The sequence below is a fragment of the Cygnus olor genome, chromosome 9 (assembly GCF_009769625.2).
Source record: "Cygnus olor isolate bCygOlo1 chromosome 9, bCygOlo1.pri.v2, whole genome shotgun sequence".
Classification (NCBI taxonomy): Eukaryota; Metazoa; Chordata; class Aves; order Anseriformes; family Anatidae; genus Cygnus; species Cygnus olor.
The window spans coordinates 3,987,885-4,001,799 of NC_049177.1; the positions used below are offsets into that span (position 1 = coordinate 3,987,885).

At 38.6% G+C, this 13,915-nt stretch overlaps 1 long non-coding RNA gene across 1 annotated transcript in view; it reads left to right on the top strand.

Moving 5' to 3' along the window:
• LOC121074862 overlaps window positions 1-13,915 on the top strand; it is a 32,609-nt gene that overhangs the window by 12,991 nt on the left and 5,703 nt on the right. The gene's annotated exons all lie outside the window — the stretch shown is intronic.

Sequence of the window (13,915 nt, forward strand, 5' to 3'; positions counted from 1 at the left end):
ATTGTCAGGAATGCAGGTTTCTTCAGATTTTTTTTAGTCTGGTTTCCTAAGGGAATGAAATTTATGCAATCATGCTGTGTGTATAAGCATGTCAGTCTACCCCAGTAACATTTGTACCTACTGGATCATTTCAAAAGAGAGCCCAAAGATACTGAGTTTCCACTAATTTAGTAAAAATAAGCACATGGGTGGAGGAGAAAGACCCTATCCGTGCCCAGCAAAGGCTACGTGGCAAACAGCTCACTCCTTATTACACATCAGAGAATCCATGCAGGAGACAGCCATAGGACACCAGATGACTGTAGTCCTGCAACTCCTGGGGCAGCTCAGTGTTGTTACTTTTTGTCACTCTATTCTTAAGATTCAAGATTTTTATATATATATACATGACATAGAATACACCTATGGCTGCACAAGGGAGCAGAGGAGTTGCGTTAACAAATCCAGAATCATGGGATGCTTTGGGTTCAAAGGGAGCCCTAAAGATCATCTATCCCATCTCCCTGCCCCATCTCCCTGCCACATGCAGGGACTTCTCTCACTAGAGCAGGTTGCTCAAAGCCCTGTCCAATGCTACTTTGAACATTTCCAGTGACAGTACACCCCCAACTACTCTGTACAACCCATCCCAGTGGCACAGCACCACCATAGTAAAAAATTTCCTCCTTATACCCAACCCAAATCTCCTCTTTTCCAGTTTAAAACCAAGCTCTGGTCTAGCAGCGTTCAAGCACCAGTCCTCCTGTGACAATATCAAGCTCTCAAATATCCTATCTCCAGGAAAGCTGGGAAGTGATTTAGAAGAACACCCTGACCATGAAGGTTTTGCAAAAGCCAAGTTATCCTCCCATTTTCCTGTTCCTGATTCTTGAGCAGTCACTGACACTGCATTAAGTTATTCTCCAGTTGGCATCTCAGTGATTTTCCTTGGTAAATCAAGAAGAATTGGGTTCCTAAATATTAGTTTTGGGTGGTCTTGTAAAAGAAAAAAGTAGCCAGTTTGAGCTATGATCCAGTGACAGGGACAGATGTATTCCTAGGGGAAGATGTGCAATTTATAACCGTGACTGTACATTTTGGTAGGTTTTGTATTAGGCAAACACTGAGCTAAGCATAGGGCTTGTCTTGATTTCCTTGGGCCAAATTCTCTGTGGCTAGAAATCCTACCTAATTTGTGAATTCAGTGCCCAGGAAAACTTCACTGTTAGTTTTTTGATAGGGGTGAAATCTTTAACATCCACATGAATTACAAATACAGCAGAACAGACTCTCAATTTTACTTTGTGCTATGCATCCCTCACAATTGAAGAGCCAATAACATGCGTTCAGGCAAATGGCCTTTTTCTGACTATATTTATAATTTTATTAGAAGAGAACAATGACAAGTTTGTCTATTTAAATTCATAAATGCTAACAAGTCACTAAGAAGCATATTTTACACTAGAAAACTACACTGAACACATTTTTCATTTTTTCCTGAATAAAAGAGATATTACATAGAAAAATGAGTCACTTATCCTGAAGCGTAGCCCTAATGGCATTGCTTTAGCATTCATTTCTTTCTGTGCCAAAATGATTACCTTTTTTTTTTTTTTAGAAAATACTATTAAAAATACTATAGTTGTAGGACATTTACATTCTTAGAACCTTCTGTTTTTGCTGCACATATTCCAATAAATGAGAAATATTCCTGAACAAGAGAAAGCTTAGTGACAAATGAGGATGGAAAATCTTCAGGAAGACTAAATGATTTTCTGGATTTTTTTTTTTTATTTGCTATGAGACAATTTCTTGTGGACACTATCTAGTTTTGACAGCTTCCACTGACTTCTGATGAATTCATGCATACATGAACACGCATGCCCACACATGCTTTCATGTTCATGTGCACACAGCCTTGAAGGCTGTGCTGCATTGTGGTGTGCGGATATTTTTGCATTATCTCCTGTTGCACCATGATGTTCTCCAGTTGCACCATGACGTTGCATCTCTTATTTAATGATTTTATTTTAAACTAAAAGGTGCTTTCTCCATATTTATTTCTTCTAGAATCCAATGTTCTACTTCTGACAAATGGAAAGAAATTGCCAGTCTCAACAAGAGTTATATCCCTAATAGCTAAAAAGATGTCTTCCTTATGTAATAAAAGGATGGCTGTTATTGTAAAACAATTAGTTTTCTTTGCAGATTATGTAAAGTAATCTGCTACTTTGAAGTAGTGTTGCTTTATAAAGCAGAACAGCTATTTCTTGGCATACACCAGGAAAAGCAAGAGAAAAAGTATCCAAAGAAGATTTATAAACAGTTTATCATAAAAGGATTTAAGATTAGTTTATCCTAATTCTTAATAATGTTATTGCTTGCCTTCAAGTGAAATGGTGTTGATACTGTGACAAGATCAACCAAGATTGTTAGGGAAAACTCTCTATGGCAAGTTGGAATTTAACCATCACCATTGTCTTCCAGAGACTGTTTATACCAGTTGCAACTAATAGTCCTTAAAGGCCTCCCATACTGACTGTAAGGAATGGTAACCTTGAAAAAGAAAAGATCTGGGTGATTTGACAACCATAGCAAGACACAATGTGATAAAGATTCCCCAACAGCAAAATTCAAACATTTTAATAGAAGTGCAACAGTTGATCAGAGAGATGTGCAGTACTCACAGGTACAGAGAAAGGATACTCAAGGTCCTTATATCAGTCATAAAACACTAATAGGGACCCATGAGTACACTACAGCCAACTTACTTAAACTAAAGTGAATTCTGGAACCTAAATTATTAAACGACCAGATTTCTTGCATCACTTAATCTCACTTTTGCCTTACACCCCGATGGCTGAAACTCAGAGCCTTCATTCCCACTTGTTTCATAAACTGTGCAGTTAACAACTGCTGACTTTGGGTTGGGTTGTGCCATATCCAGAGCTTTGTATCACATAGAAATAGAGATCACAGAGATTTTCTTAAGAAAGCATAAGAAAAGTTGCATCTTTCCTGTATGATGCCTCAGCACTGGGATTTCTGAGAGTATGACCCTTGCATAGGAGGGCACCTTGGTGAGTACTTCCAAGTCCTTACACTCAGTGACAGCATCGGATAGCTGAGGGTTCCAACACAGGCTTATAAACATACAAAAGGAATTATGAATTTTTCTTCCAGTTGGAAAATGTAAACTTTCTACAGGGAAACTGTTACAGGAATAATTACATAAGTTAGTCACATGTATCCCATGTGTGAGACTAAAATTTCAAGAGCCAGGAGCCTTTAACACCCAACTTTCACTGAGTTCCCTAAGCCCCTCTGAAAGAGCTCTGCCTTTCTGAAGGCCAGGGCTGTAACGGTATTTCTAAAGACTTCAGTGGGGTCAGGGTTGCACACTGGCGATTACTGTAAAACAAACAGGCAGCTTCAACCCCAGGCCCAAGGAGCCACAGCGATGTGCCGCGCGTTATCTAAGAGGCTGGCCTAGATAACCAGAGCAGGCCTTTGTGGCCTTATGAAACAATCAGGCTTCACATGCCAAAAATATTATCATTTGAAGACAAAACTTTTGCAAAATCAGATCTTTTGGATTTATGCGCATACCTAAATGCTCTGCCAAATCCAGCTTTTTCACATTATTATTTTAAAATCAGATTTTTATTGGCTGAAGTGCTTAGTAATTGTGGTTGTTTGTTTTACTGCAGAAGTATGTGACAGCTAGTGATTGGGAATGTGACTTGAAGAGTTCACAGGGCAATCAGAAGTATCCAAGCGTTTCTGAACTCTTTGCACAAGGGTATGGTGAGATAGCCCAGGGCAGCAGACAGAGATGGTCTGTCCCACCACTAGCTCTCCCTTGGTTTTCATTCCTTCACCCCCCTGGATCTCACCACACAGCAGGCCCTGTTCCCAGGGAGCATGACAGGCCAACAAGAGCTGTGGAACAAAGCAGAGCTGGGCTCCAATCCCTCACTGAAGGCAAAGGGCTCCTGTTGGCAGCACAGCCCTGGGCTGACTCTGCGGAACTGTGATGCTGGAGATGCTCATGTGGAAAAAAAGTGTATTAGGAATTGACCCAAGATGAGCTTTTAACTGTTGATGCTCACTGTCCAAGAACAATCTCCCCACCCCTTTGCAGGAAGGAGCTGACAGTGGATTTCTGAAATCATACCAGCTGCCTCCCCATTTCCCACCCTCACTCCCCAGACTCTGGGTACCTAATGGGACTTCAGCTCTGCCCAGTTCTTGCATTAGCCAAGGGCTTGAGCTACAGTAAACCCAGCTCCTTGCTGACAGCAACTGGAGCTTTCCGTCCTCCACTGCCTTGTTTTTGGTCACTGTTTTGTGTTTTTTTTTTTAAATACTTGGTAGGATCAACAGCAATGGTCTCACACAAATGCTATGATGAACACACACATTATAAATTCAAAGGTAAAGTTTGCCACAGAACCGTATCACACACATTTAAAGTGCTTACAAATGCACAAGTCTCTAAGCTCCCCTCAATATATTCACGTATTCTCAAATCATGTGCCCAGGGACAATTTGGCAATGTACAAATCATGGTTGTGAGGTGCCTTTTAAAAAGTTTTATTCTCTTAAGTGAGGTTTTGATTAGTTTTCAGACCTTTGCCATTATTGCACAGTGAAAGCATTTTACAGAGAAACACATGGCCATACTTTAGGGGTTTTGAGTTTGCATTACTCAGATTTAGAAAAAAAAACTCTTGCTTTGGGCTTCCCTGTCAGTAAGTTTGGACTATATCTCTGCTGAAGAACACAAAACCAAGTTCTGCTTTCTCTGTTAAAACGCATGGGATTTTTACTTGCACATCTGAAACACTGTTAAAGTGGGGGCCTGCTGATTGAATTGCACAGGTAGGGACAAGACCTTTTGCATCACTCCAGATTATGTTTTGTTTGAATTCAAAGTTTTCTTGGCACGCAGTGCTGTAGGTAACATGAATCTGAATTCGAGAGAGTATCAATTATCTTATGAAATCATATTTCTAGCCATAACATTGAGGGGAGTGAGGGGGACAGAGAAGGTGGAACTGAGTATAAAACTAGCCTTCAATCATGTAAATACTTATAAGTGACAAAGATCTAAATATCATCCATGTAGCATGTAGTGTAGTTGGTCCAGACCCTCTAGGATAGCCTGTCCACTCTCAGCCTCATCATTTCCTGTGAGTGCTGCCCTGAGAGCTTGCAACATCCATAAGCAGCCCTAGCACAACTTTCATACACTAAGTGCCGTTCCAAAGCAATAGGACTTGCTGCTTTGAATTTGAAGTCTACAATGATCTGGGTTCAGAAGAGCAGGGGGATAACTATAAATATGAGCAGTATGCAAGTATCCTATATGTGTATACACAAGAAATTTCCATTTCCATTGCACATCTTCAACATGGCCATTTATCAATTAATTCTCTGATAAGTTCTATCATATATTAGATCTTTAACTTAAGCAGAATAAAACAGGTCATGTAAAAATCTGTTGTAGGTAATTCACGTATGTCCTGAAGATTTAGTTCAAAACTTGAAAGTTAAAATAATCAGAGCACACAAAGCCCCGGCAAAAACCCCACTGGATCGAGTCATACCTTCAGCTGCACCCAATTAATTCAAATGTGCTTGTAGATTCTAGGTGGTCCAAGTGGCAAGTTATGTTTACAGCAATAAGACAAACAGCTTTTAGACCAACTAATTATTAAAGTATATATTAAACACTACAAGTAACCACTGATTTGTAAGACCATGCTCCAAAAGTGTTAGTTTTTTGTTTTTAAATAAAACATTCAAAAAATGACCTAGATGACAGAGGTTAATTCTTCTATTTACAGGCAGTGTTTCCATCTAAGCATCGACACTCACTTTGGACTTGCTAAGTTACTATTGGGTGCTGACAATTGTACATACATAAACATGGGCTGAACTGGAACAAACTTTTTAAACAGATTGTTTGATAGCCAAATTGCAGTAATACAGCCAGAAGAAAAATAAATCTGTGCAATAGGGCAGCAAGCATTGCTGGTTAGCTATAGTTCACTTTGTTCTGAAATAGCATTCAACAGTTGTGCATAACATATCTGATAAAAGAAAAAAGGTAATTTGTTTATAATGCAGTTATTCAACAATGCACATAAAGAGCACTTGGGTTTTCCCGGCATGCCAAGCAGACATTTTTATTTAAACAGTAAAAGGTTAAGCACATGTTATGAAAATTAAATATATTGCAATTTTCTCAACCACAGAAGCATAAAGCAAGTGTAAGGATGCTGGCTACACTGCAGGAAGGTAGGTGTTTCTGAGTACATTAAAAGGAAGCATTATGACTGATAAGCTTTGATTTTACCTTTGAATTCATTATGGGACCAAGTATGGCTCATAGCAGCTTAAGTGTTCAGGAAAGAGGCAAGAAGGGAACTGCCAGAACTGAAGTGACTTATTTCTTTAAAGAGCATGCCTTCCCCTGGGACCTTGAGAAAAAGGAATAAGAAAAATACCAATGGCTTCATGTTCTCTACATTTATTACCATAGGATAGATTATTTTCATCTTTTAGGGCTTGATAAGAGAATGCTCTCCGCATTCTCTACAGTTGAATGCTCAAATGTAGACCTCAACTGTAGGAAAGCTGGATCTGAAACTTTCTTACTGAAAATAATTTAGTTCCCTAGTATCAACATAACCTTATAAGGTAGGTTTCAGCTGATATTGGGGCTATCACACTACTGTTTATTATTAACTACCAAAGCTGATCACATTGTTGCTTGGATTCATTCCGATGGCCAAATTCAAGTAAATCAACTTCCTCCTTTAAAGTAACATGCATGAAGTATTTCCAGTCAAACCACAAATGATACTGGCTATTTGCTTACACTCTTTACTCACGAGGTCAAGGTGAGCCCTAGGTATAACAATATGCTTGTTTTCAAGGCAGACATCTAAGAATTTAGTTATGAAGCTAACTGCTTTAACTATTGATAACAATATTTAAGAATAATTATGACAAGTAATTATGATATGTGCCACCAATGTACAACCTCCTGCTGAGTGTTAGCAGCCAAGAAGACAGCAGCAGAGAAGGGAGGGTGGCTTTGCACCATGCACATCAGGAGGTGGTCTGTAACATGCCCTGTCACTGCAGCAGTCCCATGCCACCTGACAGCACGGGGCCATCACAATCTCAAACTGCAAATTCAGCTCATTTCTTCCTGAGTTTACGTGGGATTGAATTATATCTGCATTAGGAAGGCATCCTCCTTTACCAAAAGCCATAGCTAGGAATAAATTTTTCCCCACTACAAAGTATAGGATTAAAACCAGGTGCTGCTGCTAAGTTTCCACCTTCACAAGTCATGTTAAGATTAGTCACTAACTCACTATTTTTTGTGCTACCAAATGATGTAAGAGTTACAAGAAAACACTAACACTTATTACTTGCCAATTAGTTTAACTGGTTAAGCTGTGCCTAGAAAGCATGGAAAACTGACATTAGTTAATACAACACAGGTACATGTGATGACAGACAAGTTAAAGAAATTATACCTTTATAAAATACGTTGACTTCAATTTCAGTTTTCATGGAGGTGACAAAAACAAGGAGCTACATCTGTTAAAAATTCACTTACTCCCTGCAAGCAGCATTTCAAATTCCAGGAACTTGCAGAAGAAGTATTATTCTGCCACTGGATACTTAGAGTGGTAAAATGCAGTGATTATTTTGGAGATTCTTTCTACAGTTCTTTGAAGTTGCATCTGAGTTTGAAAGACTTCAATGTTTGAAAACTAGCATCAAGAAAGCACACAGATTTTTCCTTAAAAAAAAATCAAAGGAAGGGTTACTAACAGGGTGAGCATGAGCAACTGTCAATGTGAAAATGCTAAAAAATCCAAGGCCAACATAATTCATGTTCCTAAGGCATACAAAAATACACGTGATCAATGTTTTAAGTTCTGTAAGCAAGAAGTTAAAATGTATACTGTCTGAAAGTATGAAAATTCACATTCAGGTGACTTATAGAAAGTACCAAATAAAGTACCAGTCCTACACAAATAAATTCATTACTGGACTCCACATCTCCATCCTTCCAGTTCATCCCTGCTCTGAACTTCAAGACCTGCTGACAGTGCTTGCCTCTCCACGCTCTGCTCAGTACCCTGGTTCAGACAGCCAACACCCTTCCATAGAGCCTTGGGGTCTTTAAGTGCTGCACTTCAGCTGAAGCAAACGCTAGCAGGCAGAGGTCATAGCAAAGCCCACTAGTGAATGTAAGGTAAGAAAGTAAGGTAAAGAGCATTAAAAGGGCTCTAAAGGAAACTGAACTGCAGGGAAATCTGCACAATAAATGCTCAGCAGAAAAAACATTCAAGAGTGAGAAAAGTTACTCTATGAAGCAACTGAGCAGGTATCAAAATAAGTGAAAAATGGCAGAAGGATCTTGAGATACCAAGCCATCAATAAAATGGCAAGTGAAATTGCATATGAAAAGAAAATAAAATGCACTAGAATTCATCACTGCCTAATTACATGAAAACAACACTGGATTTTACGTAGATAGTTGTGTGAAATATGCAGCTTCATGCCCAGCAGCACTCAGGAACGCAAGTGGAAGTGAAAGAAGGGTAATGAACAGAAAAACAGCATTGCATTGCTTTGCTAATCTGCAGTGCAGCCACTCCTTGGTACTTTGTATAGTTATGATCACCTTGTCTAAGAAGACCACAGACTGCCAAAAAGCTATTTGTCTACGGCAAGGACTATTATTTGTTTGCCCTATTCTTATACCCCTTGTTTCATTATCTGCTGCTGGCTGCTGTCAAAGGCAAGCCATTAGTTCAGAGGGACAACAAGCCTAAACCAGTAGAGCTGATCTGGATTCAACCAGGTCTAAAGGATATGTCATAAGTTTTGACTATCCACACCACTTAAAATTATTTAAATGTCAAAAAAAGAGCAAGGGAATATTTCTATTGTTTTTAATCTTTAGTAATTTGAATTTTACTACTTATTCAGGCCAACTTCCCTTAACTTCAAATATATCCTCACATTAGAGAATATTTAACGAGTCTGTCCCTTATTAAAAAGATTACCATACAGTATTTAAAAACACAAACATCCTTAGTGCATATGAATTCCTTCCTTTTTCTTTGATCCAGCCATTAACGGTTATGTACTTTCTCTATAAAGTTGTCCAACTACTGCATTTTAAAAATAAAAACTAGAACCATCTCTCACCTTCAAATAATAGTACAGAAAATACATAACTTAATGGCTTTGAAAAGATTGTAAGAAAAAAAATTGCAAAGGAGAGGCTTTGCAAATGCTATTGAGTTGATCTAAAGAGTCTACAGAAGTCAGGTTTGGTGGAGTTGTGGGGGGGAACTATCAAAACTCAAGTTTTGTTTTGTGCCTTTGCTCAGCAAGAGGAACCCAAGTTCAGGCCTTTGACTGAGCGTTCCTAAGCATGAGCATTTCTTTTTTTTTCCCCCTAGACAACAGGAAGATGCATAAAACATCCATTCCCTTTGCTTACCAACAGCATGAAACTGAATAAATGCTTTACACGTTCTCCACGATGCACAAACCACCTCCTGGTTAAGAAACAGTACTGGAATGCCTCAAATACTAGTACTCCATTTTCAGATGGAATTGGCTTCAAGTACAGTGGGTGGCTAAACCCCTATAGGAAGAGGAATGGCTTTAACAAATATCAGGCACTACTGACCTTATCAACAGATAACTTACAAATACAGGACTTGTTCTATATACAAGCAAGAGCATGTTTTATTCCTCTATAACCACTGACCGTCAGCAGAATTATGTAGCCTCTTTGGCTGGCAAAAGTAGGGCATCTCCGCATTCATCCTTTTCACTCCTGGGCTCTTCTGTTTTAGTCATTGTCAGAATAATTGGCCTCTCCCACAATCGTTCAAACCATTTCATAAACCACTGCTAGCCAACCAACCTTTTTCATCCTGTGCTCAAAATCTATAAAAATGTGTAGTGCTACTGTACCTTATTGTTCTTAAAACAATGAATGTGTGTCACTATAACAAGTAACCTGGACAAGACATTTGCCTTTCAGACTTCTGTTTTCCACTTCCAATTTCTACAGACTTCCTCTTCTATAGGCCTATTCTTGCAGTGCACTTCACATCCTTGAAGTTTTGTATTTGAATCAGCTGTACTGATACAGCTGAATTGCAGTGACATCACACTCCTGAAAGTGTTTAAGGGTAGATTTTTTTCTCCTGTGCTGAAATTTGCTTTAAAAAACAGGCTCAAGAAATGAATGCAAGAATTCATGGTTTTGTTCACATGTTGTCTTCAACTTCATTCTCTATTTTTACAGAATGTGTTTGCCAGCTGTTCTTTTGTTATTTTCATACCTCTCTATATCCAATTTTCTAGTTAAAAAATACTTACTATTTGGCCCAAATTCTGCTTCCTAATGTGTGTGATCAGAAGTCATAAGCATATCCAAGAACTGGAATTGGCTCTAGCTATTCACCCACAGCTTGTCATATCCTTGTTTTTTTTGGACTACATCCGTTTCATTTTTCTTAAATGATCTGAGCCATTTTACTGAGGCAGCTTTTAACAGACATGTTTACAGCTAGCAACAACTTTCCTGAATTTAACATTACCCAGATTCGATGTTTTCAAATTTAGTGCGAAGCAGTCTTTTTGATAAAATATTTTTGGTAGCTGAACAGAATCCAGTTCTTCTCACGTATCAGTGCAATTTTTAAAATCACTTCAATTAAGGAAGCCAAATTACATGAGTTATATGAGCTTTCTAGCAAATTTAATCTACAATAAAATACCTGTTTGCCACGTGTAGGAGCATTTAGATAGTGTTGTTACATTCCCCTCCTTTTATAGTTCTGTAATATATTTCCAGGCACCTCTATCACCTCACTCTATATAAACACATGGAAATCTTTTCGACAAGCATACCACAGTCAGACTGTCTGTATACAATATAAGCTTCAGCTGTTAATTTGGCATCTATATTTTGAACCTAATAAAGAAGTATTTTTAAATTTAACATGGAAGACCATATTTAAGATCTGCCTCCACTATTACTTGTCCTTCATTTCAAACTGACAGCTATTCATTAGGAAAATGGATTGTCTGTTAATTTGTGTCTTACCATACTAGACTATTTTTACTAAACTAAGAGTTAGAGGGGAAGAAAGCCCTAAGCAGTCTTGGATCAGATGATTTATTTGCGTAAGTAAAAATTTGGAGTAAGCATTGGCAAAACTTACCAGGTTGTAAAATGGCTCCTACTACTGACTCACATTTAACTATTGTGTAGACTGCGCTTCACTGGGCCAAGTTGTAGCTAGTTGCTGCTGCAGAGGAAAGTCGAACTCTCCTCTTAGCATCAGTGAGCTCAGGCCCTTGCATAAAATTGTACATAGGAGGAGGCTGTAAAGACTGCTTGCTTGCCACAAACATCTATCATTGTCTGAAGATTCAGATGATCACCCGTCACATTTCTAGATACTTTCTAACATGAAATGCATGCTATTGCAACTGTAGTGTTATATCAACAGATGCTTTAATAGACAGGACACAATATAGACCACCCTGCCTAACTTCAATACCTGGCAAAATACTTTGAGCCATTAAAAATACCTAGAAGAAACCTGGCAATTGACACATACATATTAGACATCATCTTGGAACAGAAAGGAACTAGAGAACTAGATGGATTTGACATGATTTGCTTTAGATTGTATGGGCACTGGGTAGAGGAGAAGCAGTAGATACCATACCCTGATTTTAGTAAGGATTTTGAAAACGGTTGGAAAGCCATATCCAGAGAGTAGCTGTCGCTCACTGTCAGGCACAAGGGTACAGCAAAGGAGAGTTCTGCAAGGGGCTGCACTGGCTCTGGTACTGCTTGCTATTTTGGAAATTGGGATGGTCAAAGTTAATTTGAACTCTAAACAAACAAAAGCAAGCACACAGATATAAGTCAATAGGTGAAGAGACTGGGTTTTCTTGGACAAGAGGAGCGAACTGCACAAAACAGGACTGTACAAGTAGCGATCTACAGAAAAGAACCAGGGAGCTCCATGGCTTGCAATCATGAGTTGCACAAGACAGTCCCTTTGTGCTATTGATCACAATGGTGCCACAGGGGATGGAGTATTTGTGGACACCAGACTATAACAATTTAGGTCAATTAGAAAGATCAGGGGAAAGCAAAAAAATAGTCAAGGCCTAGAAAGAACAACATATGAGGAAAAAATGAGTGAACTGGGGTTGTTTAATCTTAAAGAAGCTGAAGCAGACAATGAACAGCAATGAGAGAAAGGAATTCATTCTATCCCCACACCACATAGGATTAGGGGCTAACAGGCTCCAGCTAATGGAAATGGCACCAAAGGACACACGGAAAAGACATCCAAAGGTAGAGTTCAGAAGGGCAGGAGTGAACAGCAAGGACTGAAGTGGCCTTCACTATAAGGCTTTGCAGCAAAGAAACAGGTGGAAAAGAGTGTAGGCACAGCTGAGCCCACCTTGGAAAAAAATGGGTGTACCTTTCAGATCAAACACACCCCATAGAACAGGTTGTTTTTTTAGTAATCCTCTTGCGTTTCTGCCACTGTTCTGAAAGTTATACCTACCATAGATTAGCAACATTAATTTATATTCAGTGATATCCAAATCTTTCAAAGACTTTCATTACGCTTTCATTTTGAAGACTTTCTTTACTGGTTGAACCCCACTTCCTCACATTTTGTACTTCACCTTACTGTGCAACTGCTTGTTACTGGCCAGGAAACAGCAGCATGTTCAGTTATAGAGTACTGATCTGCAGGATTACAAACAGGGGCAAGCCACAAGAGATCCCCCTGCTTATTTGTGCTTACTTCTGTTTGGTCAAAGCATACAGAACATTTCAGCTACTGCCTTGTGAGCTTCTTCAGAAGGAAAAGAACACGATCTCTGCATTTCAGGCTAAGGAAGTAGTTAGGAAATGATGAGAAACTACATGGCATGCATTGTTTTAACGGTTTCTCCAGAAGAGTTAATTTCTTAGCAGAAGTTACCAAATTAGGCCATCAGTGAATTAAACAAAAGCTTAAGTTTAACGTACAATAAATAAGCATGCAATGAAAGATAAATGCTGCTACTTAAACATGATAAAGAATGTAAAATTTTTATAGTGATTTGTAAAAGGCTTAGCATTTGCAATAAGCAAGATAAGTTTTGGAAAAAAAGATTTTTGATGAAAAATAGGCTTTGCTTGCATTATTTTTTGAAACGAATTTGCACTCCAAAATATTTTAATATATTGACAGCATCCAGATTTCAGCCAAACTTTTAAAAGTTATTTTATAATGCCACAGCATCATCTATTTTATGGCATGGGTGTCACTTGCATCCACTTTGCAGGGAAATTGCATCCCACATCACAGTAGGTCCAGAAACAGGACTCAAGAAGCTCATGACACCTCCCAAATTATTAATTTCTGGATTTCAGACAAGTTTTACACCACCATCACCACTCCTATATAGTCAAAATGTTTCTTTGGAAGCTACCTTTCTTACCCCCTTTGCATTTTTTCCTCAATTTTCCACAGCAATTTTTCCCTATTTGTAATACATTCATGCAAACCTCAAATTCCTCTACAGATGAATTTGACTAAGACTGCCAGATTTTCTGTTACAAACTATACCAAAAGCACAAACTATTAAGTAGAACAATATCAGAGCTGGAAGGCATGACCTCTGGGACATACACCCACACTCACACACACAAGGTCCCATCAGGACAAAAAGAAATTCACCAGCTGTTACAAAACTTGGATTTGAATACACACGAGCATACAAAGAATGATAAAAACAAAGCAGAAACCATTATCTCGTAGGCATCAGAACTTGAATTTATAGATATTGC